The sequence below is a fragment of the Tachypleus tridentatus genome, chromosome 8, assembly GCF_004210375.1.
Source record: "Tachypleus tridentatus isolate NWPU-2018 chromosome 8, ASM421037v1, whole genome shotgun sequence".
NCBI lineage: Eukaryota > Metazoa > Arthropoda > Merostomata > Xiphosura > Limulidae > Tachypleus > Tachypleus tridentatus.
The window spans coordinates 44,982,280-45,008,485 of NC_134832.1; the positions used below are offsets into that span (position 1 = coordinate 44,982,280).

A 26,206-nucleotide genomic window follows, 5' to 3' on the forward strand; every position below is an offset into this window, starting at 1 on the left:
TATTGGCAACAGTTTCGACAAACTAAGAGAAGTACATCTAATTGGGGAATTTAAACGTTGTGAAAGTGACCACTTCACAACTCACTTGGATGAAAATAAAGTTGAAACACTACAGGACTCAACCGTTCTTTACGATAATTACACTTTAACATACAAAACAACTTTCATAAAAAGAAATTCCTGTTTTCTCATAAAAAACCTGTATCTTTCAATTTACTAAAGGCGAGGATTCTTTCTTCTCAAAAATCAAGCTTTTCTAGTTCATAATCTTCTGACAGTCACGATAAAACTTAATCAAAACTATCAAGATGTATGCAACTTTGCCATGTTAAATCCGAATGATGGCGTTTAAAAAAAAACAACAGGAAGCAACATTTAGTGCTTCCATGTACACATATGGACGCAGTTTCACCATATAATCTGGTGTTGTTGATTTGGACATTGATACAAAATCTCGTGTAGTTAGGGAGGAATTTAGACCTTTTGTGTCTGTTGGTACTGTGGCATTTGTATCATGGACTCAGTCATTGTTGTTAGAAGGTATACTGCCTTTAGATTTGAGTTCTACCACTGGTGAGTCTCTTATTGTTCAGGCTATTAAGGGTAGTTTTGTTAATGTTTCTTTTAATAACAATTACTTAGCGTCATACCTTGTTTCGGGACCATTTATAGTCGGAGTAAAATCTACTCTACCAATTAAGAGTGTAACAATATTGTTAGGAAATGATTTTTCTGCGGTAAAAGTTGTTGGTGAACCAAAAATGACAAGTCGATTACCACTTCTTCTAAGGATGTTGATGTTGAGGATAATCCTAATGTATTTCCCTTGTCTGCTGTGACTCGCGCTCAGACTAAGGAAAAAAGCCAAAAACAATGATAGACATGAATTCAGAGTACAATATTGTAGATTTGTCTCATACATTTTTTGGATCTCACAGGAATCTTATGAATAATTGTCCTACTGACAATTCCTTGGTGAGTGACAATGATAGGCATGAGAGATCTATCTGTCTCACCTGGTGAAGTTCTGTTTGCTAGAAGTAAACTGATCGCTGAGCAAGAAAAGGGTTCGCAGATTTCTTCAATATTCAAATATGCACTCTCAAAAAATAAACTAGAAAAAGCTCCAAATGGTCATTTTTTCAGAAATGGTGTGCTTGTGAAAAATAAAGACCACCAGATATACTAGCGTCAGAGGATTAGGCTGTAGTTTATCAATTCGTTTTCCGAAAACATATTGTTCTGACATATTAAGAGTTGCTCATGAACTTCCCATGGAAAGTCATTTAGGTGTCAACAAAATGTGTGACAAATTAAGAGACATTTCTTCTGGCCAAAAATTAGGCAAGATGTTTCTCTGTTTTGTAAAACTTATTATATCTGTCAATTGCTTGGAATACCTAACCAGAAAATTCCTGTAGCTCCTTTGAAACCTATTCCAGCTTTCAAGAAAAAACATTCATTCACGTGATTATTGGTTATGATGAGCTTTTACCAAAAACTCGATCAGGGAACCAGTATTTATTAACTATCATGTGTGCATGCACTCGATTCCCCGAAGCTACCCCCTTAAAACATATTTCAGCCAAAAACAATCTAAGGCTCTGATTAATTTCTTTAATTTTGTTGGCTTGCCCGAAGAAATTCAGTTTGATCAGGGATCAAATTTTATGTCTCGGTTCTTTCAATAGGTTATTTACTAGGTTGGTGCTAAACAGATCAAGTCTAATGCGTACCATCCCGAATCACAAGGTGCTCTTGATATATTACATTCTACCTTGAAAAATACGATGCGGACTTACTGTCTCGATAATGAGAAGGATTAGGATGAAGGAGGTAATTTGTTATTATTTACTGTTCGCGAGTCAGTTCAAGAGTCGTTAGGATTTAACCTGTTTGAATTGGTGTCTGTCCATTCATTGCATAGTCCTATGAAGTTGCTGATGGAACAATGGTTGGAAAATGACCAAAAGAAATGCACTTACTGAACTACATTTCCAAATATCGATCCAGATTATTAGGTGCTTGTAAATTAGCTCTAAAAGTCTAAAGTCATCCCAAGCTAAAATTGAAAATTACCACAAGGCTGAAAAGCATAAGCTCCATCCTGGTAACATGATCTTAGTATTGTTTCCCACTATGGAACATCCACTAAAAACTAAGTATCGTGGTCCCTTTGAGGTTGTTTGGAAAATCAATGATACAGATTATGTTGTAAAAAATCTGATCGTCCAAAGACTACCCAGCTGCATCATATCAATATGTTGAAGTCCTATCACATCCGAGATGCATCAGAAAACATTTTAGCCGTTGACTGTTCTCTTGATACTCGTGAATGCAACATCAATCTGATTAATTCTGATATTCATGTCAATCTTGATTCAAAATTTGATGACTTGCCTCATGAAGAAAAAGATCAGCTTGTTAGTTTATTGATTGAATATGAATGTATATTTCCAGACGTTACTAATCAACCCAACATTGCTGTTCATGATGCAGATATAGATGATGCTTCTCCTATGAAACAACATCTCTATCGTGTGAATCCAATCAAGGCCAATAAAATGCGTAAATAAATATCTTATGTCTTGGTAAACAGCATTACAGAACCCAGTAAAAGTGACTGATCTTCACCTTGTGTAGTGGTTCCTAAATCTGATGGTTAAGTTAGATTCTGTACAAACTTTACCAAATTAAGTGCTTTGATAAAGACAGATTCCTATTCCATTCTAGGAATGGAGGACTGTATTGATAAAATTGCAAAAGCCAGATATATCACAAAATGTGACCTGCTAAAGGGACACTTGGCTGTTCTTCTAATTGGGGCAAAATAAATTTCTGCTTTTGTTATTCTTGATGGATTATACCAGTACAATGTACACCGACACCTAGGAAGAATATTTATGTATATTACGGTGTTTTTGAGATGCTTAAGAAAGCCAATCTCACTGTAAGTTTGGCAAAAAGTGACTTTTGTAAGGCCAAAGTGATTTACTTACTTAAGTCATTTAGTTTTTCCAAATCAAACCAAAATTGATTGTATTTTGAATTATTCGATACCTACAACAACAACAAATTATGAGGTATTCGGGAATGGCTGGTTATTACAGGAAGTTTTGTAAAACTTTTGCTGACAACACTTTACCATTAACAAATTCACTGAAGAAAAATCAAAAGTTCAAGTGGTCTGAAACGTGCCAATCTGTTTTTATAAAGGTCAAACCTTTATTGTGCCCTTACCCTGTATCGACAGAACCTGACTTTGGTAAGCCTTTTGCAATCACTGTTGATACTAGCATAAGTACGGTGGAAAAAAATGTTTCATCATGTGAGGATAACCTTCAACATCAGGATTGCAGGCCTATAGTTAAAAGTTTGTTCTGAAAACGCCCCAGAAACACAGCGGTATGTCTGCAGACTCACACCGCTAGAAATCGAGTTTCAATACCCGTGGTGGGTAGAGCGCAGATAGCTTATAGTATAACTTTGTACGTAATTCCAAACAATCGGTCAATCATTCTGGAAGAATAATACTCTGAAGATAAAGAGGACAGGCAGAACTAGACATATAATTGTCGCAAGACAACAGTGTCTACCAATCAAGGCGAAAAATATTGTTTGAAGTAGAAATGTTCTCTTCCATCGTACTTTGGGTTCTAGTGACTTTTCTTTCATTAGTTGAAAGAACAGTTTTGCTATGAAGAGCTCGATATTTGACGACCAAGCCTGAAGTGCAACTGTTAACGAGAAGACTCCAGGATGGTCTTTGAAACATTGTTCTATTTCTTCGGTGTAATATGAGTATTCTCTTATAATTGTGTACATTCATGTTGATATATTTATAGTCGCTATCACTGTAATGCTTAAAGGTAGATTTCTATGATTACCAACCACAATTTTATACTGTTTTAAACAATCTGAATTTATATTTAAAGCGGAACGGGGCTCGCCCCCTCAGTATTAGTAGTTGCGTGAAACAATGCTGTTAGCTATCAGTTTAATCTGTCTTTTGTCTCGTCTTTCTACTGTTTTCGTTTTATGGACACACGTTTCGCGTTGTATTTGTTTATCTTTCAGCGTTCCTTGTAAATTGGCTGTGTACCTTGTCTTTCCCATTCCCACTAGAAAGTAAAAACAGGAAAAAGTATCAAATGGGTCGATAAATTCTAACTTTAAAGTAAGTAATGTTGTAGCGAATACATTCTTCATATTATCAAATTCTAACTTTACAGTAAGTAATGTTGTAGCGAATACATTCTTCATATTATTAAATTCTAACTTTACACTAAGTAATGTGGTAGTGAATACATTCTTCATATTATTAAATTCTAACTTCACAGTAAGTAATGTTGTAGCGAATACATTCTTCATATTATTAAATTCTAACTTTACACTAAGTAATGTGATAGTGAATACATTCTTCATATTATTAAATTCTAACTTTACAGTAAGTAATGTTGTAGTGCATACATTCTTCATATTATTAAATTCTAACTTTACACTAAGTAATGTTGTAGTGAATACATTCTTCATATTATTAAATTCTAACTTTACACTAAGTAATGTTGTAGTGAATATATTCTTCATATTATTAAATTCTAACTTTACACTAAGTAATGTTGTAGTGAATACATTCTTCACATTATTAAATTCTAACTTTACAGTAAGTAATGTTGTAGTGAATACATTCTTCATATTATTAAATTCTAACTTTACAGTAAGTAATGTTGTAGTGAATACATTCTTCACATTATTAAATTCTAACTTTACAGTAAGTAATGTTGTAGTGAATACATTCTTCACATTATTAAATTCTAACTTTACAGTAAGTAATGTTGTAGTGAATACATTCTTCACATTATTAAATTCTAACTTTCTGCTGTTTTCTTACGTGAAGCTCGATTATTTATTTTTTAATGTCTGCCATTTCGTAAGCAAATTCCTTATCAAGTTTTTAATTTTTAATAAAACGTCTCTCAGAAGTTTGTGCACACTGGAGGGATTTTGGCAATAAAGATAGTAAAAGCGACCTTTACTCTCCAGGTAATAATTAAAAGTTTTTCATTTCAGGGTGAAATAAACAGTATTTATTTTCTCTGAAAATAAAGACAATTTTTTCTATTCAAAAGCAAAAGTTTGTTTTATTCCGTGAGATGCTTTGTATTTCAGTTCTTTCAGCGATCTGTTTAATTGTTATGTGCATTTTTGGAACATTCCTTTAGAATTTGTAAAACCTAAATTTATAAACATATGGGAAACACTGGATTATTTACAAGTTTAGCTTCCGCGTTAGATTTATGATCAGCTAAAGAATATAGTTTGTACGATCGCTGACAAAAAAAACAACAAGTAAAAGATAAACAAAAAGAGCGTCTTCCTATCCTGATCCAGATCTTTTGTCCAAATCGTACCTGGTAAGAAACGTTTTAATAATTCAAACTATGGACTTAACAATATCATTGTTTTGCCAGATTTTTCTCTCCTAGCTCGCTTCACCAAACAATTAAGCTAATTTTTCAATAAACTCCAACTGATCTTGACTTAAATGATTTTAACTAAATTTGTTCGATTTCGAAGTCAAGATAAGTCATTATCTGATTCATATTCAACTAGAAGAAAAGGCTACGATAACAGCCAATAAACATTTTCTAAGTGGTGCTTACATCAAAATTCTTTGGTAAATTATTCACCAGATGTAATTTATTGAACTGGATATAAATGTTTCACCGTCGTATGATTTGCCAGGAAACTATGGAGAGTTACTACTGACATTTGTTTGTTTGTTTTGAATTTCGTGCAAAGCTACATGAGGGCTATCTGTGCTAGCTGTCCCTAATTTAGCAGTGTAAGACTAGAGGGAAGGCAGCTAGTCATTACCACTTATCCCCAACTCTTGGAATACACATTTACCAACGAATAGTTGGATTGACCGTAACATTATAACGTCCCCACAGTTAAAAGGGCGAGCATGTTTGATGTGACGGAGATTCGAACCCACGACCCTCAAATTACGAGTCGAGCGCCTTAAACACCTGGCCATGCCAGGCCACATTCATCCGGAATAAATCATAAAACGTAACAAGATCAAACCAGATTAGGAGAGCCTGAGATAACTGGATAATTCAGTATCATGATCACGAAGTCGCGAGATCGAATCCTCGTCACACCAAACATGCTCATCCTTCCACCAATGGGGCGTTATAACGTAAAGGTCAGTTCCCCTATTCGTTAGTAAAACAGTAACCCAAGAGTTGACGGTGAGTGGTGATGACCAGCTGCCTTCCCTCTAGTCTTACATTGCTAAATTAGGGGCGGCTAGCGCAAATATCCCACGTGTAGCTATGCGCGAAATTCAAAAACAAACAAACAGTATGGTCTAATGATTAGGGCGCTCGACTTAAAATCTACGGATCGTAGGCAAATAGCCTTCTAGTAGTTTTGTGCGGAATTCAGAATACACAAACAAACAAAGAATGAAATTCAGTAAACATCAATAAAATAGAATAACAAAAGCTAGGTCAAACTTTGTGTTAAGTTGCTGCTGTTATACATGTTCTGTTCGTCACAGACGTGTTTAATGGTTCACTGTGTCTGGCATAATGGTTATGATGCAGGATTATGAATGAATCTACAGACCTACTGCTCGCGTCTTTAACGCCTAAGAAATGTATATACTTCGCACTTTGGAGCTGTTGATGCGTGATAAGAGTGATGGGGAATTTACATTATGCGATCAGGTAAGAATAAGCTAAGAGTAACTGCTATATGCTGTTAACTAATTACCTTCCCTCTAAAGTCTAGTCTATCAGTTTAAGGACAGCTACAATAGACAGTCCTTGTCTAGCTTAGGGGCCAATATCCGCTAACAAATAAACACTAATATACTTCGGAGAGACGGTAAATATATATGTATGCATACCGTGATCTTCAGGAACTATGTGGATATAGTCTGGTTTTTCACTCAAAGCTCCACTGACTTTAATCGCACCCTATATGAACGTCCAGTTGGAAGCATTTCACTGTTTCTCAGACTTTATGTTCACATAAATTGGCAGCCTGCTAATATGTCTCCCAGTCGATCGAACTTATACAATAACAAGATATAGTCCAGAATGTCTTGTCGATAAATAGTGTTGACGGTCTTTCTAGTACCCAATCAATTTTCACGACTTTCTTCTATACTGTGTCAAACTCAAGATAATTTAGGACTTTTACACTTTAATTTGGCCTTGTTAGACGTTAGAATAGTTTGTTTTGGCATCAGTAAGGCTTATTACAACAGTCGAGACCCCGAGTAACAGTTGGTGCCATTTTCAATATAATATATGAATGTTCTAGTCTTTTACCGCAAAGTATTGCTGTAATAAATTTTGATAAATCAAACAGTGCAGTATCTGAGGTATAACAGAGGCAATGTCCATAATTGGTTGTTTTACAAAATTTATTAACTGACCGAGGACAGCAGTCGTCTGATTTACAGTGGTATCGGGGTGTAGACAGCTTCATCTATCAGATTGTGTTCAAAATAAAATGCTGCGTTTCAATATTCAGCTTTTTCACACATTAAAACATGAGGGCTGATGGAATAGTTTTATCTACAGCTATTGTAGTTTGTAATACCTTCTTCTACTATCTAACCCCAACATACATTAATGTACTAGTAGTTCTGTTGAAGACGTAATAGAGAAACGTTGGTTAAAATAAAATGTTTCTTTTATTATTATCTTGAGGGTAAAGATTTATTTACAAAGATTTTGTTTGTTTTGAATTTCGCGCAAAACTACACGAGGGCATCTGCGCTAGCCGTTCCTAATTTAGCAGTGTGAGACTAGAAGTAAGGCAGCTAGTTATCACCACCCACCACCAACTCTTGGGATACTATTTTTATCAATGAATAGTGGGATTGACCCTCACATATATATATAAAACACCCCACGGCTGAAAAGTCGAGCATGTTTGGTATGACGGGAATTCGAACCGCGACCCTCAGAGTACGAGTCGAGTGCCTTAACCACCTGGCCATGTTGGGCATGATTTACAACGATAACATCTTGAGTTCGAGTCACCGCAGTAGATACGGTGCAAAGTAAAAGGTAATACGGGTTCGAACTTGAATACGACTTTCCCTCAATAACAGCACACAGCCAAGCAAACTCTACATCGTAACGTGTGTATTCTCAATTTTTCTTGAAGTTATACCGAAAGCTAAAAGTAAATCTCTACACACTACAGAGTTCATTGATAGTTTTTTATACCATGTTACATAAATCTAATCAGTAAAGCTCTGCACAGTATAAAGTTTATTGTCTAATTTATTATGTTACGTATTACAATTTCAAATAGCCTGAAACTGTATTATAAATTTAGAAGTTAATTATATGCAGAGATGTATCAAATTTATGATGTTTGCCAGCAAGATTGATACACACAATTTTTCTTTCTTAATACAAATATATTTTAATATACAAACAATAATACAAGGTATAATAACGGTTATTACAAATAACGATTTATGCAAACATTTTATAAACATCCAAACAACATTGAGTTTTCTATCTGATACAGAACTTCCTTGATATCCTATCGAGGGTTCACGATAAGAGAATTAATTTTGAGTTGATATACGAGTACGTTAAATTAACTTAACGGGAAGCTAACTCTCACTGATCCCGCATGAGTTTTTTACAGCTGAAGTTATTCAATGTCTTCGTAAAATACTAACGTTCAAAGTCAATCCGCTGAAGTTAAACGGTTTGTAATGTTCAAAATCCATAAACTTTCCTGGTCAAATGTCTGTAGTTTTCCGATTATAGCTTCCGAGATGTATAGTATACCAACTGTAGCATACCAACTATGTATATATACTGTCTCCCGGCGTGTCGGTTTATAAACGTTAAGGCGAGGTTCTAAAAATTTCAGTTATTAACAATACCCTAGTGATTTCGTAAAACATATTGTCGATTCCTACTCTCGAGAATCCACTATAAATTTAGGGAATAGGAGGGAACTGCGTAATATACATTTAACAGTATACGTTACTCGTATTTCTAAATATATATATAAGTAAATCCGTTACAAACCTGAATTTATAAACTTATTGGAAGCACTAAGTTATTTACAAGTTTAGCTACTGTTTGCACATCTAACATCGTATATTGTACATCGTTAACAGAAAAAAACAATAAAATAAAAAACAACAGACAAATAAAAAGAGTGTCTTCCTATCCTGATCCAGATCTTTTGTTCGACTCGTAACTGGTTATCCAATTTTTAATAAATTACTTGACGGATTTTTTCAGTTGTTACGCGAGTTTAGTACTGGTTTTCAAATTAAACTCCAGAAATGTCATGTTGTCTTTAAAAATACACCATGTTGAAGAAGTGCGAGTTCCAATACACCAAGGTTTTAATGAACATAATAACTTCATACTTCCTTGCAAGTTTTCACAAAAAAGTATTTTGTATTCTAAAAACGGCTGGTATGGATATTAAAACTTTAATTAAAATAATGTAGAGAAAAACGTTTCGACTTTCTTTGGTCATCTTCAAGTTAACAAAGAGAGTTTGCAACTAATCGTTGTCAGTCACATGCCTTAGAAACGACAGTGTAAACGGGTATGAGATTGTAGGGGGCGTTGCAGTTGTATGTTAGGTTTTTAATTAGTTTTAGTTTGTTTTAAATTTCGCACAGAGCTACACGAGGGCTATCTGTGCTAGCCGTCCCTAATTTAGCAGTGTAAGTCTATAGGGAAGTTAGCTAGTCATCACCACCCACTGCTAACTCTTGGGCGACTCTTTTATCAACGAATAATGGGATTGACCGTCACATTATAACGCCCCCACGGGTGAAATGGCAAGCATGTTTAGTGCGACGGGGATTCTAACCCGTGACCCTCAGATTACGAGTCGAGGACCTTATCCACCTGGCCATGCCGAGCCTTGTTAATTAGTATAGGTATAAATGTGTTCCTTCATATTGGCTTAATTTTGGTTTTAGTTGTTGTATAAGTATGGCATCTTTGATTTTTCGTTTGTTTATACTTGTTTCCCTCCTTAGTATCTGTAAGTTTCCTATGGTAATGTTGTGTTTATTTGACTTGCAGTGTTAAAAAACGTTTGAAGGATGTGTTTTTGTGCTCCTTGAATCTAGTTGTCATTTTTCTGCTTGTTTCTTCAATATAGAAGTCGTGGCAGTTGTTGCATTGTATTTTATAAATCATGTTGGTGTTGTGTGTGTCAGTGTAGTTTTTACATAATATGGACTCTAGTTTTGTACCCGGTTTTTGAATACATTTGGTGTTTACTGGAATGTTGTGTTTTGTTATAAATGTTTTCCAAATGTTGGTTACTTTTTCGCTGATATCGGGAATACATGGTGTGTAGCAGTGTAAGGTCTTGTAGTTTGTTGCATCTTAGGATTCATTAACGTTTGTTTGTTGTTGGTCTAGGTGTATGCGTATAATTTCTTCCACGGATTTATGAGGAAATTTGTTGATGTTGATGAAGTGTTGTTTTATTTTGTTGATTTCATCATCAATTTTATCGTGTGAACATAGTTTTGTGGCTGTGTTTATTTGGTTTCTTAATATGTTGAGTTTTTGTTTTGTTACATGTGTTGAGTCCCAGGGAATGTATAGTCCAGTATGGATGATTTTTCTATGGATTTCTGTTTTGAATTGTGTATCAGTTCTAGTGATTTTGAGGTTAAAAAAAAATCATCCTGTTCACAGATGAATTTTATATTTGGGTGTATGATGTTAACGTGACTGAAAAAACTAAATGTGTGTTCTGTAGATGTGAATCATCAACATACCTGTACCAGTATATTGGTGGTTGTAAGGGTGAATTGATTGCTTGTGATTCAGTCTCTGTCATGAAAATGTTGCTAGAACTGGTGACACGGAATTGCCCGTACATAAGTCATTTACTTGTAGGTAGTTTTGGTCACTGAACATAAAGTTAGTTTTAGTGGTAGTGAATTCTATAAAGGTTGCTAGCTTGTGTAAAAGGGTCGAAACGTTTTTCAGTACTTTATTTTAATTACTGTTTTAGTACTCATACCAGCCGTACTTAGAATACATTTTTACTTCAAGTGCTTTTCTTGTCATCATAAAAAAGCACTTTGTATTTTTATCCATAACAAAACTGATTTAATTATAGTTAATTCCACCTATTGATATTTTTCAGCTGTTTGGGATGTGATTACTAAGTTCACAGACACAGAAATTACTCTTCAAATTTAAAGTTCTGTTTTTCTTTCAAAAAATGCGTGACAGTGAAAGAGGATGTAAATATTTAGGAAAAATAAAGATAACTCTGAATGCAGAGAAATCCGATAACCCGGATGTGTTTGGTATGCAAACGTTTTCTTTATCAACGATGAATTGGAACAACCCTCTTCCATTTCATTAAAAATGAAAAATGTTTATAAAGATGTCCGAGTTGCAAATGTCTGAAAGACAAGAACTGATAATGGGGGAGGGGGGAGAGAAAAGTTATCTAATTAAAAAAAGAAAGCACTTAAATATACGACATAAAATATACTTACGACGACTCGTAACACTATTCAATTATTCCAAATCAAAATGTCTTACAGTGAATGAGTTAAACGAAAAAGTAGGCTCAGCTCTTACCAACGTACTGTTTGTTCTTTCAATTTTTAAAGTTGAGAACAGGAGTAAATTATATTACTCATTATACTTCCTGTACAATTTACCAAGCCTTGAGAACCACCTAAGGCCTCATATACGCCTTATGAATTAGGAAATGAAACAATGTTCATTACCAAACATTTTACCTCTTTCACACCAACGTAAGAGGATTGTTTGGCTCGTTACTTAACCAAGACCATCCAGATTCAGTGACACATAGGGGCTGATCCAAGTGAAGTATTTCTAATCCAAGTTCGACTTACAATTGCCAGAAATATGTGTAGTAATTCTATAAGAGCGTATAAATCAACCAAACTAATAAAAACACTAAAGTTATAATAGAGTACTACCATTCAAATTTTGCTTCAAAATGTTTAAATTTCCAACTTACAATAAGTATGGGCACAAAATAATAACTGGGTGAAAGGCACGGGCTTTATAGCCTGAACAGTGAAAAGCACGAAAATTTGTGAAGCAGTGATCATTTCCCACACGTAAAAGCTGACCCACAGAGACGTGTATATACGATCCAGCTTTGTGCTTACTGAGAATAGCCACTGTTAGCACAGGTAAATTTGACTGACAAGCTACACTTATACCCGTTATTTTATTCATGTCGAAATGTTTGTTTGAATTTTGCGCAAAGCTACACGAAGGCTATCTATGCTCGCTTCCTAATTTACCAGTATAATACTAGAGGGAAGGCAACTAGTCATCACCACCCACCGCCAATTCTTGGACTACTCTTTTACCAAAGAATAGTGGATTGACAATAACACTATAATGCCCCCATGGCTGAAAGGGCGAGTGTGTTTGGTGTGACGGAAATTCGAATCCGCGGCCATCAGATTACGAGTCGAGCGCCCTAACCACCCTGCCACCTTCGAGTCTAAGGTGGTAAGACGATGCATCTGTTTATTGATATTATAGATATCACAAGAATATACCTTGTTTCTTTACTGATTTTACCTGTGAGATGGGGATATATCTGTTTCTTTAAGGATCTTGTAGATGGCACAAAGATATACCTACTTCCTTATTGATATCGTACGTGACACAAGAGGATATCCGTTTCTTTACTGATCTTGTAGATGACACAAGGACATATTAAATTCTTTAATGATGTTGTTGCTTGCATAAAGACACATTTGTTTCTTATTTATCTACATGTTACGTTCCTCACCATTTAAGTGGCAGAGAAAGCACCTAATACTTTATTCATGACCCCCGCTAGTACAGCAGTACGTCTACGGATTTACAATGCTAAAATCCGGGGTTTGATTCCCCTCGGTGGGCTGAGCAGATAGCCAGTAACAATCTGGTTACTTCAATGAACTTTCATGAGGCACAAAGTATTATAAACTGATTGTTAGTTTATAAGCTAAATATTTTAGAAATATTTTGAATTCTAGTTCTCAGTAAGTAACAAAGACTGTCTGCCAACTGTATTAAACTATGGAATTACTCAATATACGTCCTTTTTTCACGATATCGCTGTTTTTCTTTTTTTTTCGAGTATAGTATGTTTTTAGGAGGCTGTCAAACCATAATTAGAAGCAAAATACACTTGTGTATGTAAAATAATCCTGTCTTTGCTTGTTAGGAAATACTTTAACGGCTATTCTAAACAAAACAAAGCAGATGAGATAATGTGTTTTCTTCGTTCTTCTAAATTTATGCACAATATTTATGCTTCCATATAATGAGGCTTGTATATTATTAAATAAGAATATTTGTGGTTGTTGACAAGTTTATACTGATAGGGTAAATGCTGTTGGTTTTAAAAATGTCAAATAAACTTGGCATTAAATTATCAAGACTAAATAACTTTCACTATAACTTGTTTCTAATATTTTAGAATAATTAAAGCGTTTCAAATCCCTTAGTTCCATTAATCATCATCATAACTACAGAGCAAGCGTCAGATGACATCTCTTCCAATATTCATCATCATCATAACTACGAGCAAGCGTCAGATGACATCTCTTCCAATATTCAAGAAGGCTTTCTAAAAAAACTTTATTTTCTAAGTCAAATCCCAACTTTTTACACCAATTCCGCTTCTAAGAATTCAAACTTCGTTGTTGAATAAACATTAAGAATATCACGTTAATTACGTTCGGTGAAGTACGTTGTCTCCTGAAGAAGATCAACCAGGTTCAGCTCAACCAAATTCTCTAGATAAATAAATGTGTTCCACAAATCATTGAAATCCAGCCAGATATATCTTTATGTGAAGAAAACAATTCGGTAAAACTTCCAAACTAAGTAAAAAAGGAAAGCCTTAAGTAAGTCCTTAAAAGAATCTGAGCATTGTAATGTTTGGAAGTTTTTCCTTTCTTGAGAACATTGTGAAACTCCATTAGCCTCCATGGTTTGGCTAATAAAAAGTACTCAGTTGAACATTTCACCAACGAAGGATGCTGACCACACTATAGTATATTTTGTAATATGCATAAAATAATTCAAGTTTATCAAACAATAATTTTATAGAAAAATACACAGAACTTATGTGTAAGTTCCACCTACTTTTAGATTCTACGTTTCCCACGTATATTTAGTTTGACAAATATTCCACAAACTTTTATGTTTTAATTTCAAATATATCTATATATGTTTGTGACGTGTTTAGTTCGCTGCATTAACAAATCGAACGTCTGACGTTGTTTCTTTCTTTAATTTCGTACTTGGCTATTCTTCGTTTCTCTTCACTAGCTGTCCCTAATGTTTAAGTGAACAGCTAGAAAGAAGGATGCTATGCAAAAACATCCACCGCCAACTCTTGAAATACTCTTTTCAGACCCAATAGTGGGATTTGACGAACCCAAAATACGGACCCTGATTATGTTTTCTGGCGATGATGTTGCACGAGACGTGGAACCTCACATGCTACCCATAAGGTCGTTTCTGAAGACATCAAACACATAGTACCTTAATATCAGAAGTTTGTAATGTCTATATAAACAGTAAGATGTACGTAACAGTCACAAACAGTAAAATTTATATAACATAAGAAATACTAAAACGAATGTAAATAATATTAAGATTGAAATCTGTATAAAGTTAGTAACGTTAGGACTTACATAGCGGTCTAGAACTTTGCGATGTATATAAACAGTCATAAATACTAAGATGCATTACAAAAAGTCAGAAACTAACACATGTGAATAGTGAGAAATGCTTTAAAAATAGCAAAAAATAGTGTACTGTATGAACTAACATTCGATAATTCAAGATAATAGTATGTAGAAATATAGCCCTAAGGATTTCGTATTATATATATATATTTTTTAATGTCTATGATTTATTTCGTAAATAATCTACTTAAATGCAACCCCTATTAGTCAAGCCTGAATAAGCGGAATGACATTACTTATAACAAAACAGTGGACTTAATGATATCTTCCAAGAACTAACGAGAAATCTAGTTTGAAAAACCTAATCAGTACAAGGAGATCTGTTCTATTCTCAAGAGTTTATTATCAAGAGGATGGGCTAGTAGTATCAACAGCGATCCTTCAGCTTAATTAGATGCAATAAAGCCCTCTACAAATACGTTGAAGGAAACTGCAAACGTATAGACAGAGAAAACGACTGAAAAGTGGCATTTTAGGCCAATAATTAAAACTGTTTCTCTATTTTTACCGTCTAAATTCTCTGTACGTTTAAATACTAGATTAAAAACAGTATTATAAGTCTAGAATGTGTATCTGGATACACTGACATTCGACATTCTTATGAATTGGGACAAAGGACTTTTTTTTAATATCCCCAGGTCTTCAAGAACTCATTTTAATTGTATAACAGTATATTTGTAATAATACTAAAAGTGTAAGATAAACCACGTTTTGGGAAAGTATGTTCATGATGGTGGTAGCATAAAGAATAAACATTTTTTTACTTGATGTACACGTGGCTTTCTAAAAGCAAACCAGATTAAAAAGATAATACTTTGTTAAATGCAAAAGGTTTTATTAATATTTCTATGGAGAGAAGTGACATCGAAGGGATCCAATCCATAAACTCGTACAGCACTTATTAACATTACTGAAAGAAAATCCATATCATCATTCCTGAAGAAATATCTTTCATTTCAATATTAAATTATTACTTCTTCAATATGCTGCTTGGGCACAATAACAAATGATTTAAATTATATTCCATATCCATCTGTGCCTAAAAACTTTTAAACTTTTATGGATGTTATATGGTACATTAAAATAGATGTCTAAATTTTCACATTTTCTCTCACTCTCTATTATTAACTCTTTCAAACGCGTGTTTCTTTTTGTGGATCATGAACTATTTCTACAGTAGTGTTATATCAAAATTAATGTAATATTTATGTTGATTAGTTACCACCAGAATTACTGACGGTCGCGGATTCGAATCCCCGTTACACCAAACATGCTCATCCTTTCAGGCGTGGGACGTTATAATGTGACTGTCAATCCCACTATTTGTTGGTAAACGAGTAGCCCAAGAGTTGGCGGTAAGTTGTGATGACTAGGTGCCTTCCCTCTAGTCTTACACTGCTAAATTACGGACTGCTAGTACAGATAGCCCTCGAGTAGCTTTGCGCGAAATTCAAAACAAACAAACAAACACGTTCTATCATATCAAGTAATTTTATGTTTTCCCTATTCTGACATTCAGTGCAAATAAACGGTAAAAACAACAACTGGGTAAAATTGATCGTTTTCTACGTAAAACACATAGAAGGATTCTAACATTAATTACTGGAATTAAGAGCAATATTGAGATGTGTCTGAAAAGAAAATACAATTAATTATATTTTTGTGAGGCTCGTATCATTAGAAAAACTGTATCAAAGTCATGAAACTACAAGAAATTTGGCACATAAATAATTTAGAAAAACATTATTTCAAAAGCTTACATGATTAGTCTACTCCACTGGCTTTTTGTAAAGTTTAGAAAATCGTCTTTAATTTGTAGTAGAAGTTTCCTAATTTTCAATTTTCTGGGTTTATTTCTTACTAAAGCAATTCAAATCCAGGTTTCAGTTTCTTTAAAAAGATTAAACTGTGACACACAAATTTTGTTCCTGGATTGTATGTGTTATTTCTTAATCGCTTGTGTTGTAAAAGTACAGAAAATGGCCATTATTCCCTTCAAACTTTGCTTTGTTTATAATAAATAAAAAAATAAAATTTAGAAATTAACCAATTTTCTTTATAAAAATGGGCAAATATGCACATTTTCATTTACATAAGGTCTGAATAAAACAACATATGAATGAAAATTTACATGTATTTATACTAAACTTATACAAAAATGTTTAGAAGTGAGTAGTTTTTCGAGATTTGTGACTGTTATGTAAATCACTTTCACGTATCAGCCCCCAAATATAGTCTCCCATCATGTTTTCGTTATACGCTCCCAGGTCACAAAAGCAAAGTTTGATGAGAAAAATAGGTCTTTTCCATTTACTTTAGGCGTAAGCAGTTGGGAAATAACATTTTGTGTCCAGGAACAAGAAAAAGTAAAAGTTTTGTTTCATAGTGTTATTTAGGCCTATTTTTCTTGCATTTCAAAATATTAAAATTTCACTTCTTAGCCAAAAAAATCATATCTTCCTGATTTATTTTATTCTTAGAATATATATTGTTTATAGAAATAAATTAGCATATCTGTAACGTTTTAAACAAACTCTTTATAGATATTTACAGTTGCACGAGTATTGTGTACCAATTGCATTCTCAAAATTAATAAAAGCTACGTGTTTTTGTATAGGTTTCTTGCACTAATGTTATTTACTGTGTGCGTGGAAAAGACTTCTTTCCAGCTTCTGACAGTCTTTTAATTCCCACAATTCCCTGAAGACAAATAACATCTTTAACACACGTACTAGGGACAAATACTGATACATAAAACGACTTCGTCTTTCACCATAGCTTTCTCTTTCTCACGTGATGAGAGAATTCCTATTTTGTGCAGCCGTCAGAAGTTTTTATTTTGCACAATCTTCCTTTAATTCATACTTTTAATTTTGCATACCTCCATCCTCTTCTCGCTTTTATTTTACTGTTTGTTTGTTCTTTACTGGCTTTTCTCGTTTCTTTCTATTCTTATACTTTTCTGTTTGTCTTTCCTTCCTTCCCAACTTTTTAAAGGTCTTCTTTCTATGGTTCAAAATTTCCTCACGATTTTTCTTTTTGTTCTATTAGAGTCTCTCTCTCAAATACAAGTATACGCATTCTCGCCAAACTCATATTGACAGGATTACTGCTTCAGTAGATGAAAGGTTAGCATTAGAACAAATACAAACATCTTTTGTTTTAATCAAGGCCTTTGCAGTCTCACAGACAATATTTATATCCATAAAGATAGACTCCTACGACTTCCTACCAAGTAATGTGAGTTACTTTTTTTAATTCCAGATCTTAACTTCAAATCCAAATTAGATGAAACAATGATTAGAGTTCTTTTTGTAGACTTCTCAAGTTTAATGTTTTATTAGCTACAACTTACTACATATATTGAAATATCTAGCTTCTCAGTTTAATGTTAGTAGTTAAACAAACTAAACTGTACCCCAAGGACAGTTGCGTCTGAAAACATGAAGGGAGGAAAAGTAAGCCCGCCCAGCGAGAAAGCAGCAGCTTCTTTTATCCATTTGAGAACCGAAAAAAAAATCACGTAATATCATAGTTCAACAAAGTGACGCTAGAGAGCGAATAGTTCTATAAAATGTCACTAGTTTGGAGAGTTCTAAAGCGTATTGCTACAGGTTGAATAATATCAAAGTGTTTCATTATGAATGAATAGTTCGTACAAGAGACGGATAGTTTCAAAGTATATAGCATTCCGACTTCCTAATTTGCTTATTTACACGTTGTTTACACTTGTACTACTCAAGCTTTAAAACTAAATGAAGAAATGTTTTCGGCATTAGCATAAAACATTTCAACTCTTGATATATATCGTATATACTACTTTTAACTTACATTATAGATAATCCTAAAAAGGACCATTTCCAGTTGCTTTATACGCAAAATGTTCAATTCTACGTAAACATGACGAATCATTAACTAACTGTAATACAGTACAGTTTAACATTAACGGTTTACATATACGAGTATACGTTAACTACAGTACATTTGTTTGTAGATAAATACAAAGCTACACAATGAGTTATCTGTACTCTGCCCACCACGGGCATTGAAACCCGGTTTCTAGTATTGTAAGTCAAAAGACATGCTGCTGTACCACTGAGGGGCAATAGAATAGGTCCAAAGTTAAAATAGGTAATACGTCTCCACTAACTTTAATATGATCCATATGCGTATAAATGTATATATATATAATATATTTATTTATTGTTACGTATTATAATTGATCTCGGACGAGTCTCCAATTTATTATGTATGTTACATATCACAGTTTCAAATAGCCGGAAATTTTAATTTTAATTTAGAAGATAACTGAATACAATGTGTATTAACTTTATGATACTTGCCAACAATATTGATACACACACTGTTATTTCTTATCACAAATATATTTTAACATACAAACAACAATACAATTTATAATAATAATTATTACAAATGATGATTTATATACAAAACTTTTACAAACTCACAAACAATATTCAGTCTCCTATCTGGTCTGCAACTGACTATTTTATCGACGGTACAGGTCCACGACGAGCGAATTGATTTTAGGTTGATACACAGATACACTTCACTTGATGGGAATGCTAACTACCTTTATTCTTGTTTAGCCTGACGCGGTTTACAAGCTTGCTTTTTATAGAGGAAGATAAATATCTAATGCTCGCCCTTTCAGCTGTTGGGGCGTTATAACGTTCAGTCAATCCCACTATTTGTTGGTAAAACAGTAGCCCAAGAGTTGGCGGTGGGCGGTGACTATCTGCCTTCTCTCTAGTCTTACACTGCTAAATTAGGGACGGCTAGCGCAGATAGCCCTCGTGTAGCTTTGCGCAAAATTCAAAACAAACCAAACCAAACCGAACTTACTCTCGAGAATCTTCTACAAACTTAGAGAACAAGCGGACCTTGCGCAATACACGTTTAACAAATATAAGTTACATACATTTCTAAATATACATTAAACTGAAACAAACATAGATATTAAAATAATATTAGATCAGTTACACCTCCGTCCTTAGAAAATTAAAAATTAGCGTTATCAATGTGTAATACATATTGCATTAAAATAAAATACAATGCATTGTCAAAAAATCATGACAGTACATAACTCAACCAAGGCAAATTAACTAATGCTCATAAAATTATAGAGCACGGGAAAATGCTTAAACACAAGTGTTATCTTTTAGGGTCAAACAATCACACGACTGAAGGGTTCTTTAAAGCTGGAATAGGTTTTAAAGGAGCAACGGAAATTTTCTGATTAGGTTTTGCAACTAATTTAAGGTATGACAAGTTTCAAAAAACTGAGAAACATCTTACCTAAATTTTGGGCAAAAAAAATGTCATACACTTTTATCACAGATCTTGTTGACACCTAGGTGTCCTCCACCTGAGGAGTTCACGAGCAACTCTGAATATTTCAGAATAATATGTTTTTGGGACAACGATTTGAAAAACTAAAGCCTAGACCTCTGAGCTGACACATCTGGTGGTCTTAATTTTCTCATAAGCACACAATTTTGAAAAAAAAATAACCATTTGGATCTTTTTTCAGTTCAGTCTTCGAGATACATATTTAAATGATGAAGAGATCTGTGGATCCTTTTCTTGCCCAGCAATCAGTTCACTTCCAGCAAACGGAACTTCACCAAGTGAACCAGATCCCTCAAGCCCATCATTGTCATTCACCAAGGAATTGTCAGTAAAACCATTATTCACAAAATCTCTGTTAGATCCAAAAAATGTCTGAGACAAATCTATAATATTGTTCTCTAAACTAGTGTATATCATTTGTTTTTGGCTTAATTTCTTAGCCTGAGCTCGAGTCACAGCACACGAAGAAAACACGTCTGGATTTTCCTAAACAACATCATCCTTAGATGAAACAGTTATCTTGGGTTCTGCAACAACATTTCCCCCAAACAAACAGTTTCCCAACAATAATTATTCACCCTTAACTGGCAGAGTAGATCTTACTCCAACCGCCCCCCGCTAGTACAGCGGTAAGTCTCCGGATTTACAACGCTAAAATCAGGGGTTCGATTCCCCTCAGTGGGCTCAGCAGATAGTCCGATGTGGCTTTGCTATAAGAAAAACACTTACTCCAACCATAAGTGACCCCAAAACTAGATCTGATGTGAAACAGATGTTATGAAGAGGAGCGTTTATAAAACCGCCCTCAATACCCTGATCAATAACAGATTCGTTTCAGGAGGTATTATTCCAGGAACTCTGGACAAGTTGTTTAATACTTGTTATAACATCTAGTATACTTCACGGTTTAAAAAAAACGAAAATGTATATATTAATTTTACTTACGATCTATTTGTGTTTACTTTTAGTATACTATCTATATTATTTTCATTTCTATTTACTTACACAGGTATTAAGTACAGTATCTATACTAAACCATCCTTACACTTTATCTTTAACTGACCTTGTGGCACAGTGACATAACTGCTGACTTATAGTACTAGAAATGGGTTTCGACACTCACGGTGATTACTACTATTTAACTGCTAACTCTCAGATACTGAAGGTGTGTTCTAAGTGACGAGAAAAATGTAACAAACAACCTTATGTAATTTTATGATTAACTACAAACAAACAAACAATTGACGCTAGATGGCTCACATACACATATCACATGGTAAATCTGTGATTTATTCTCGGAACAGTGACCCACGAACATACAAAATTTGATTTTACACCGTCTTTCTGCATAACAATAATTTCAAATGACAGAATATTAAATCACAACATTTTTATAGTTTGATTGCTGATAGCAGAAAATATTGTACTTATACACTTTAAAACCTACACAGAACGTACGATTTATCTTTCATTTATATCTATTACACATTCATTTACAGTTTATTATTTTCACACAATCCTGACTTGGAAAAAAAACTCTCATGGTAGAGGATAATTACTGTATGTTTATCTTCTAATTTCAAAAAGTACTAAAGTTAAATAATTGTAAGGTTTAGGAAAAATACATAGTTGACTTGTTTATTTTTTATGTAAATGCAGAAAATAGTCCACTACATAGATCCTGAGTTAAAATTGTGTGGGGGATTGTCTCATTTTTACTCCGCTAGTGTCGAATTTTAGAACTATCCGAGAACAATTTGGATCCACCCCTATCAGTACATTTTAATACCATTCACCACTTTAGCAGCACACTTTAGAGCCATCTTCCCTCAACTGCATTTCATTAAGCTGTCTGCCCTCCGATGCCATTTTATGGAATTATAAAGTCACGTGATCTCCTCGTCCTCAAAGGATATCTCTTGTCTGCTGGATGGCACCCTCTGATCTCTCCTTCTCTATGCCGTAAGGCACCAGCATGCAAGATAGGCTGGCTAACTATTAACTGTTTATTTCAGATACTGAAGGTGTGTTCTAAGCGACGAAAAAAACGTAACAAACAACATCACTGTTATAATGTTATAATAACAAAATATGGAGACATCTGTTTTAAAAGCCAAATTCATATCGATAATCAAAACTAATTGCTACATTTGTTTTCTTTCGAATTTCGGCAAAACTACACAAGAACTATCTAATTTAGTCATCTCTAATTTAGTAATGATAGAATATAAGAAAGATAGCTACTCAGTACCACCTACCGCCAACTCTTGGGTTACTTTTCACCAACAAATAGTGCGATTAAACGTACGGTATGACTCCCCCACGTCTGAAAGAGCGAGCATGTCCAGTGATAGGTACTCAAATTTGCCAACGAGTTTTAAATACCCTTTTTATCCGAGATAAACTTACACCAATAAAACAAGTCTATTAAACACCATTTTCATTTACTAAAACTAACCGCATAGACCTGGCATGGCCAAGTGGGTTAAGGCGTTCGACTCATAATCTGAGGGTCGCGGGTTCGAATCCCCGTCGCATCAAACATGCTCGCCCTTTCAACCGTGAGGGCGTTATAATGTTACGGTCAATCCCACAATTCGTTGGTAAAGGAGTAGCCCAAAAGTTGGCAGTAGGTGGTGATGACTAGCTGCCTTCCTTCTAGTCTTACACTGTTGAAGTAGGGACGACTAGCGCAGATAGCCCTCTTATAGCTTTGCGCGAAATTAAAAAACAAACAAAACTAACCGCATTTGAGAAAGTTAATTTTAAATCAAACACAAAAGACTTTTCTTCAATTCTTTCTTTCTAATTAATACACGAAAGTGTAAAATATTTTTAATGTGGAAACTTCGAAAACAACGTTTTACAAACATATAATTTCATATGGAGTTACACTATATTAAAACATAAGGCGTGGCTTTAAAATTTTTTTATTGTTAATATGGATCTCTTAAGATTTACTTATATGCAAACTAACAGAGTCGTCAGGTAGGCATGGCATAGCCAGGTGGTTAAGGTGCTCGACTCGTAATCCGACGGCCGCGGATTCGAATTCCCATTCACAACAAACATGATCGCCCTTTCAGCCGTGGGGGATTGTATAATATTTCGGCCAATCGTTGGTAAAAAGAGTAGCCCATGAGTGGCGGTGGGTGGTGATGACTACCTGCCGTCCCTCGAGTCTTACACTGTTAAATTACAGGCGTCCAGCGCAGACAGCACTCGTGTAGCTATTTCGTGTGGGTGAAATTAAAAAAAAGAAAGAAAAATGTGTCCTTGAAGAGAACGCTGAGGTACAAAGTGTAGTTATGAACTTTTCCAACCATAATAACAACAGCTGCGTAGCTGTAATTAAAATGTGGTCTTTGCTTTTAAAAGTCTCTAGACTTCTTATAGATGATATTTAACAGCATTTGTGGACAAAAGTTTTTCCAATTATTGGCTACAATACACCACATTCATAATCAAACAGTACTGCATGCTCTAAAAATAAAAAACATTAGATCAGAGTCGACTCCACTCTGAACGTCGTTGAATAAAACTTTTTTATTCTGCAATACAATGCTACAGACTCCTTAATGAGAAGAAGATGGACCTAACCGCTTTCAACTTGTTCAAGTCCGATCACGCTAACACAAGGATTCGAAGAAAGAACACAGAACTGAAAATGGTTAAAACACGTTCGTCCTAAGATTTTTTTAAAAATTCCTAACGTACCCATTTCCCACCTTAATAAAACGTTTGGAAATTGGGATTTCCATTATTAATTACCTACGTTTCTCTGAAATAAGTAATAAAAAAAGGCACATATAGCTGTATTTTTAAACAATTCAGAGAAACACTGAAACCATTAGTATTAAAGTTTACTACGCTTTAACACAAATACTTTCTTTTGTTCGGTCGTTTGCGACATTAAATCACAATAAGATATTATATTTTTTATTACAAATCTTTCTTTCCTAGCCCTATATTACAGATTTAAGAATAAAAAAAAAAGACGTAACAGCATCTCGACCTTATACTTCGAACTTTATACCAGTCATTTACAATGCTTTAATTATCATGATATATATATAGTGCCTTATCCCGACAAAGTGAAATCGACTTATTGACAGTTTGCGTGACACTACATCAGGATAAGATCTAACAAGCTCTGGTTCTGAGCGAAAGGCCACGTCAGCAGTGACGTATGGCGTAAGGTGTGCGATCGAGAACCTATTACGTTTTAAAAGTGAGTACTCATACTTGTATTAAGTAATATATTTGTTTTATCATCAATTTTTTATTTTATTTTTAGTATTTTCAATTCACAAGCTTTTGGCTCGATTACCTAAACCTTCTGCAGATGCGAGACGTTTAGCAAACACCAGGATCTAATGTAACACTTTCAACAACACATTGCCTAGCAACAACGAAAAACAAGAGCTTACCTCAAGTATCTTTAAAACAATAAACGTAAAGTCTAATAAGCTGAAATAAAATAACGTTACAAGGTTAAGAAATATAGCAAGTCATAATATTATTGTGGTTTCTTAACATGATGGTAGAAAGATAAAATCAACACTAAAAATATAAAAAACTAAGAGCAACAAAAATGAAGAGTTTAGGTTACTTTAATAACAGCATTGAAGTCAATGCGTGATTTGATTCCCTTAATTTGTTCAGTGCCGTAGACGAGATAACTCGTCGAAGCCGGTCGGTAACGCAGTGCCACGGACGAGTTAATTCGTTCTCAATAATACCTAACTTCAACGCTAGATGTCAGCACCATACATGCATTTGACCTACTTACAAAATGTTTTACTTTCGATCCAAAATGGCGTCACGAAAAAAAGTTACAAAATGAAGAAGCATTAGAGTTGTATTGTAGCAACTGAAATACTTTGCATTCAACAGGTTAATGCAAGGTAACTAGGAGGTATGAAGGGGTAGTCCATAATTTTGGTTAATGTCTGCGGGAGGGCTACAATCATGGAATGGGTTATTAATCTGTCTCTTTTTGAATTCATAGTCTAGGTATAATAACCACCAATCTACGCCTCACAATATTTATTGTACATCAAGATTCTGCACCATTTTTAACTATATAGTAGGTTATCAAGAAATACAAACACTCTTTCTAAAACAAACAGATAAATACTGTCTTTCGCCTGGAATTAATGTTTTTTGGTTATATTGGTAAATACAGAAGAGTGACTGGTGATATTTAAATTACAGCTTCAGGGTCTGGATCGAAAAGCTTAAAGTTCGGTCCAGTGATACGTCACTGAACACGACAATAAAAGTGACAGTTAATCTCTTGTGATGTTAAAAGTAGTCTCTCTGCAGAGATCACAACTATTTCAAATGACTGAGCATAATGATTCTAAACAGAGCCCTTTATCATTTGCGGCTACTAGGCCTGACCAATGTCTCTAAGATGTTTATTATTATATTATTATAACTATTATTATTTATTACTGCTATAGATTGCTCATTTATGACTGTGTTTTGTGTATTTAATAAATAAATTTTTAAAAATTCTTTTGAAATAATGTCTTTTATTTAGTTCAGAGAAACAAACATACTGGTAAAATAACATTGAACATGCACAAACAGTAAGCAGAAAAAGCCTTTGTGTAAGGACTAGTTTATATCATGTTTATGACACTTATTGTAATAGTTTTGCAGCTGTTGCAGCCTTTGCTTTCATGAGAATGTCTCTGGATGGTTGGGAATTATAACGACATTGTCCATTTGATTGCATACACATCTTGTGTGTCATAATACTGCTCAAAACTGAGGTGCTCAAGTTTGGTCTTGCTTTTGTTTTTAGTCACTAAACTAAATATCATTTCACTGTCAGCATTAGAATGGAAGATTGTAAGAATTCCAAGCATAACTCTACACAGAATGTCATACTTCTGGTTGCCATTTCCATCCTTAACAGTAGAGAGCTGAACCCAAAACTTGTCAACATTCAACTGAAGGACAGTTTCTAAGAAAGTATCAATTTGATAGTTCAAATATTGCCCTTCCAACTTGTCAGTAGTGTCGTGCTCATGT

At 34.2% G+C, this 26,206-nt stretch overlaps 1 protein-coding gene across 2 annotated transcripts in view; it reads right to left on the reverse strand.

Annotated features, from left to right (window-relative positions):
- The window catches only part of LOC143222324 (suppressor of lurcher protein 1-like), a 293,085-nt gene that overhangs the window by 224,865 nt on the left and 42,014 nt on the right, over positions 1-26,206 (reverse strand). The window lies entirely within an intron of this gene.